This window comes from Haplochromis burtoni, unplaced genomic scaffold (assembly GCF_018398535.1).
Source record: "Haplochromis burtoni strain Fernald_Lab_line unplaced genomic scaffold, NCSU_Asbu1 Contig_432, whole genome shotgun sequence".
Classification (NCBI taxonomy): domain Eukaryota; kingdom Metazoa; phylum Chordata; class Actinopteri; order Cichliformes; family Cichlidae; genus Haplochromis; species Haplochromis burtoni.
Window position 1 is genome coordinate 461,505 of NW_024582793.1, and position 6,779 is coordinate 468,283.

Here is a 6,779-nt window from a genome sequence, read left to right on the forward strand (position 1 = left end):
TTCTGCACATGTCGAGGAGCGTGTCAGGCTACATTTCACTGTGTGTTATACTTGTATAACTATGCATGTGACAAATTAAGAACCTTGAACCTTGTATCTTGTTCTATTTATGGTAATCTCAAAAAACCCCTAAAAACAGTCATTGATCACTGTCGGCCTCTTTCAGTTTTTATTACCGCTAATCATTTTAAGGATCAGTTTTTAAAACCTTACGATGTAACTACAGCCCAGCCCATGCATCAGTATATTAATGACTGACCTCGTTTTGTGGATGGATTATCTCACTGGGTGTAAAGTTCAAACTATAGGGTCGTTGGGAGATGAAGTTCCAACCAAAGAGAGCGACAGTTTTAAGGGCGACGTGCGGACGCGCTGTGTCACGGAGAATGCTTACACACAGTGCACGCAGTGTGCAACTGTGTTTTGGGACTGAAAGGTGGTATTGTTGGTTGACTTTCTGCCTGTCAATCAATCTGTCAATCAATGTTGACAGGTAGCGTGAAACACTGCATTTTAGAATCGGCGAAGAGGAATGCTGAGCAAGGGCGTAAGCATTCTCCATGTCACCGCGCCTCCATGATCACTGTTTTTCTTTTAAAAACCAGCTGAAAACTACTTTTTTTAGACAGATATTTGGATGATGTTCTTTCGTATTATGTTGTTTTTGTGCGATATATTTTTAAATTCCCTGTAAAGTACTTTGTAATAGATTCTTTGCTTAAAAAGTTCTAAATAAATATTATTTACTTAACTGTGCAGAGACCAACCCCACTAAACTACAGCTCAAGAACCATTTACAGAAAGCTAACCTTTTTATAATCTGTCTGAACTCCGGACACTTGCCTCCCCTCACGAACTGAGATTAGAGACTTAAGAGTAAAAATAAGAATGTGACGCCATAATAAGCTGCTTGAATATCCTGTGTCCCTTTTTAAGAAGACACACCATAAGGACTACAGCATCGCACATTGAGATGCACACGAGCTAAGTTTGAATAACGCCTCCTCAGGAATTTTACAATCCTGTGAAGACAGCTAATTACCAAAGATGCCGCTGTGTTCAGAGGGGTTATCTTCCGAGTCCTCACGCACTACAGCCAGGAGTGAGGGACACAGCTGGGCTTGATGACTCCAGCTCTCTTGCTTTTGAAGCCTGAGCTCAGATAACTGCTGGTCTGGTCGGTTAGTGGGCATCTGAAATTACACCTCCACCTTCCCGGAGTGGCCTGCCCGTCAAGTCCCTCCACTCCTTTGCACTGTATCTCAACATTTACAGTCTGGTGCGGATAAAATTGAAACCCTACCTCTAGCCATCGCCAACAGTAAAATTGCAAGCATGTTAGGAACAATTACAAAGGAGCTCGGGTATCGACTCAAAGCAAAGCTTGGAGAATTATTACCTGACTCTGCAGCTCCCCTCAGCTTTGCAGGGCTTTTCGGCCAGTGACATTACTGTTGTGGTTGCTTTTACTCACAAAAAAGAAGAAAAAAAAAGCTTTCAAAAGTCACCTTCGAAAACCTATTGAACACCGCACAGCAGATGGACACAATCAGAGACTAAAGGCCTCTTTACACTGTTTCATTTTGGACACCTTTGGGAAAGGGCAAAAATCTGTGGCCGTCTCTCAAATGCACCAATCAAAGACAGCTGCCCTGTGGCAAAATTTACACCTTCACTAATTTATAACCAGGTTCTGACTGTGTGACTCACGCTCCCACCAACATCCAAAAAAACCAAACCAAAAACAAAAAATGATGCCAATTCCCCTTCGAAGGTGACTCCATAAGTGGACCATCACATGCAAAAGCAACAGAAAGCAACATAAAAGAAAAAATATATATTTCAAAACAAGTTTTGCGTACTTTTATGTAATTTCCACAGATAAGAGCAGCACAAACCAGATGACGCAAGCAGATGATTTATCTCTGCCCTCATATTCATCAGCTTTATGATGTTCTTTAATCACACAATCTGAAGCCGAGACCTGTCTCACGTTGTGTGACATGAGTCTTACAAAGGTTGCTTTTACAGTCTAGTACACACACAGATGAAAGCATCGAAACATTCACCAGGTTGATTCTGTTCATCTGGATGTGGAATTTTTAGCATTTACTTACCTGGATGATTAAGCATGCATCAAGAGATTCACTAGTAGAGCTTGATCAATGCCGGATTTTGTTTTTAGGACGGATACTGATATTTGTTTTTTTAAAACTCCACTGACATATAGTTTTTTTCTATCATAGACATGAAACAAACAAATTAGCCTAACATTTCTTACGTGCTGCAATTTTTGAGTCCACGTTAAAAGATTCTGTGAAAGCAAACAAGTTTCGAAATCAACTTTTCTGACAGTTACATGTTGTGCAACTAGTTGCACAGTCTTAACTTCTTCCTTTCATTGTTGACAAACTGTGATAAATCTAACAGCTAGATAGAAACACAAGTGCAAATTAAGGATACATACAAAGGCTGGCATGTCAAGTTAAAAAGTTTGGGTTACTTGTTTTCACTTGGGGCATGTGCTGCTCAGCGAGATTAATGGCTTAGTGAGCTTCTTTGAGCTTAAAGTACCCTAAATCCCCATGGTAACAGGTTATATGTTAAGCATATAACCTGAGGACAGTTTTAGAGTTTTGGTTTAAAATCTAAAATCTGATTTAAATCTATCATTTACAGCACGTTTAAAGTGCTAATCTTTTAAAATCTCTGCTGGGAAAATATGTTTTATATGTGAAACACCTGTTTACTCAGTAACATTAATTTGAGTTAATCTGCCAATAAACCTTTAGTGTTCAATAAATCCGGTTTAAAGTTTCAGGGCTTCTAATCTGCAGCCATTACCTTAGAAAAAAACCTGAGCGCAGAAAGTACACTCAGCATAACTTGAATTAATATATTTATTTTACCGCTCGGCGCATTAAATCACCAGATTATTAATTTTCTGCAGCATTAATTTTGTCTTATTTGCAACTGTGTTGCATTTTACTCAGATACTTTTTCTGTTCTTTGGAGAATTTTAATCACTATTTATTATCACCATCTGATAACGTCTCTGGCTAGACTAGGTGGCACTCACAGGGATCATTTTTTGGTGGAGGAAGTGTCACATTACCTACAAAAATGCCCATTTTTATGTGAGTGTGCAGAGCTTGAGGCAGAAAGCCCAACTTGACAGAAAAAACTGATAAACACTGTCATGATGCCCATTACCTCCAACTCAGGCTAACGCAAAGAAAGCCTGGCTCTGTTGAACTTTGTTCATAGCATAGCCCTCAGGTGATGAAAAACATGCTACTGCAGGTTTAATGCAATTAAAAAATAAAATCAATATGAACTGGTTTTGGAAAAAAAAAAGCATTCTGAAAACCTCAATATCAGCAGTACCATCTTATACTTTAATCAATGCAACTATTCCGAGCACCTTCGAGGCTGCAGCGGTGCAATATCCACTTCACGGCCCTGCTCGTGAACAGATCGACTCCTGCACATCTATCTCTTTACAGCCTAATCCAGACTAAAGCTGGTATGAATCACTTCCCCTCTCAGACGTCCTCTCATCTGATGCTAATAAGAACAGTCAGTCTTTGACTCCAACACTGTTACTGGGTCATAGCCGACTTCAATTATGCATTTCATCTGTTAGCATTTTTTTCACCTCCTAGTATTTTTAGAGTCATATTCATGAATGCACACACACACACACAACACTCCCTCTCTTTTACATGTGTGCGTGTGTGTGTGTGTGTGCGCGTGTGTGTGTAATTAACCTCCCAAACCTTCCTTTCAACCTAATGTGTTTCTTTGCAGTGTAAATTCTCACTAGTTTTACAGAACCTCTACACCCTTATCATTTTACATGTTTACTACCTTCATGGCAGAATGCAGCTTTGGGTCACATGACCAGAAAGGTTGAAAAGGAAAGAGATCGTGAGAATCGTGAACACACGATACTGACCCACATGCTTACTATGCTGCAGTTTCAACGACTAGCTGATTTATATTTACACACATTTTTCCAATGACGACTTTGAGCTGCACTCAGCGTGTCAAAGAACTACATGCTGGTCAATATCTATCAGTTTGATAAAGAAATAAAGACTCTGTGTGTAAAAATGGCTTGATGTATTTGCTGTGGTGGAGTAAATGTGGTGTGTTAGTGTTAGTGTGTGCAAAGAAAGGAGCTCTCCTTAACACATTTGCCTTGTCTGCACACACAGAGGGAGGGAGCCCCATTGGAGACAATAAACATCCAGCTGCAGACACAAAGAGGTGCCAGCCAACGCGTGGATGCGATTAGCTAGTTGTGTGTAATAGCAGTAATACAGCAGTTGTGTGACAGTCACAACGCTTTCACACAGCGCGGGTGTAAATCTGTGTGTATCAAGCATTCATTTGCACATTTATAATGCACTGTGAGAGGGGGTAAGAACATCTATGGTTTGAGAAGTAGAACTACAAAGCGATCCTGCGTTTTTGCTCTGGTTTATTTTATCACATATAAATGAATAACTTAACAAAAATAACTTTACCTCTACAGTTTAAACAGTGACCATTAAATTCAACTTTTGTCCTTGTCCTTGTAAACTCCGTGAAGCCTTGAAAACCACAGCGCACATAAATATTCAGCAGCTCTACACACGCGCACACGTAATAACACTTTTCTGATGCAATGTCACTATAACCTGGAGAGGAGCTTTGAATTCCCTTCCCTGAGCTGTTTATGATGCACAGAGAAGGAAAATACAAAAGAACAGGCCGGTGCCTTTGATTCCGGTGGACTACGGAGAACAGTGCGGTTGTGCGCGTGTTCTCACTGTAATGAGTTTCAGTCGACTCCCAAACTCCGCCGAGGTTCTTGAAGGCTGTGTGCGCGTTTCTTTGGCAGGTTTAATGTGTTACGGTGACATTCAGCTAAAAGTGGCGACAGCTCAGTGATAAGACTTCCTGTTGCTGATATCAAGACAACTCGCACTACTTCAAAAGACATCACGTTCCAAACCCTCCGCATGCACAAAAAATAAAAGGCTTAATTGCTCTTGACACCAGTGTGTGTCTGTGTGTTGTTGGTCCTGTTGTTGTTGTTTTCACTGCTTTCAATCACCTGGTGTTAGTCTGGGAGTGAATGTAAAGTAGAATAGGTTAGCTTCTAATTTTAAAAACAAACGGCTACAACTGTGTCACAATGTGTTTAAACACCACTCGCATTTAATCATTAGTCATTATTCATCTCTGGCTCTCTTCAACAGTGTGTATTCTGTCCTCTTTTCCTCCATTCACCCCCAGTAGGTCTTGGCAGATGTCTCCCCCCTCCCTGAGCCTGTTCTGCGGTTTCTTCCTGTTACGAGGGAGTTCTTCCTCCCCACTTTCCCCAAGCGCTTCCTCATAGGTGGTTGTCTGATTAATGGGAATTCTTTTTGTTTTATTGTAAGCTCTTTACCTTACAATAACGAACCTTGAGGCAACTGTTGTTGTGTTTTGGTGCTACATAAATAAAACTGAATTGAAGTGAACTGAGTTGAGTCTGAAGGGAAGCAGCAAATGTAACTTTTGGTACACAAAGCAGGTTATTTCCACCTTAACTAAAGTGGCACTGATTTCTGTTTGCGTCAAAGCGCTATTAATGTAATACTATACAACTGTTTTTAATTTAATTTAACCTGGAGCTCCTTAGTTGGCCTTGGTTTGCTGTTTTGTGTGGAGCTGCTCCAGCATGTGCATCAATAACTGAGCGCTAAGGCAGCGAGAAACCTCCGCATGTTCTTCCCAAGTTGTAGAGCGGAGTGGGGCACTGGCTTCACAGTGAGATGTGAATGAAATCAATCCATTGTGGGGCGAAGCAGAAAAAAAAGAAAAACACTAAACAGCGCCGGGTAACAGGAGCGCGTCAGAAACGGTGAACTCTGCTGCCTGTGTCAACAATGCCTCTGTTTTTACTTAACAATCTAACCAATAAAAATGGTTAGAAAAAATGAGCCGCTGTTAAAATGAGCTTCCTGTGATGGTTATGCTGCTCCGGAGAAGTAACGAAGACAAAGCGCTGTCGGCTACATTCTCATCCGCATGTTTTTTCTTTTTATTTAGGTTTTTTTTTTTCCATTTCAAATTCTCGGTATTGCAGCGCTTTAAGCAAACATCGTGCGAACACATCCTCCCCTTGTTCCGCTCCGCGTTCGTGCACAAAGCGCTCTTAATCAGAAAATGCAGAACTGTATCGAAATCCTAGGGAGAGCAAACAAAGCCTTACCCAAATACTGTTACGGGTCCTCAATGGATGCTGCTGCTGCGGCTTTCCGGTGGTTCATTTTGCTCCCGTCCCCCTTGTTGCACAGCGAGCATGCGGCTCGCTTTGGCTCGCCTCTGCTCTCTGGTCACTGTGAAGATATCCACTACTACGCTGAGAGAGCAGAGCGGCTGTGTTGTCTATCACATTGTTGCTGGCCCTTTTTTTTCCCCCTTCTTTTTTTTTTTTTTTTTGCGTTTTTAAAGGGGGCGGGGCCAGCGAGTTGGTTTTTTTTTCCTTCCCTTTGTTAGTGCGCCACGGATAAGGCTTGCTGGCCAGAAGGAAGGAAAGAAGGGATAAAGGAAGGAAACTGATATTAAAATTAAGTTTGATTTTGACTGTGAGTTGGATGAGGGGTCATGGTGTGCAAAATGGCAATAAGGCAATAAGGCTAATATTGATACAGTGATTCCAAACCTATGCAGTCAGGTTAGCAGAGGTGTGGACTCGAGTCACATGACTTGGACTCGAGTCAGACTCGAGTCATTAATTTTAT

The 6,779-nt window shown here is 41.3% G+C and overlaps 1 protein-coding gene across 3 annotated transcripts in view; it reads right to left on the reverse strand.

Moving 5' to 3' along the window:
- Window positions 1-6,466, reverse strand: part of st6gal2a (ST6 beta-galactosamide alpha-2,6-sialyltranferase 2a) — a 55,395-nt gene extending 48,929 nt beyond the window's left edge. For all 3 annotated transcript variants that reach the window (XM_005945101.2, XM_042213289.1, XM_005945102.2), the window contains exon 1: window positions 6,248-6,466. The gene's annotated coding sequence lies outside the window, so the exon portion shown is untranslated. The remainder of the gene's footprint in view (window positions 1-6,247) is intronic.
- Window positions 6,467-6,779: the final 313 nt, after the last annotated feature.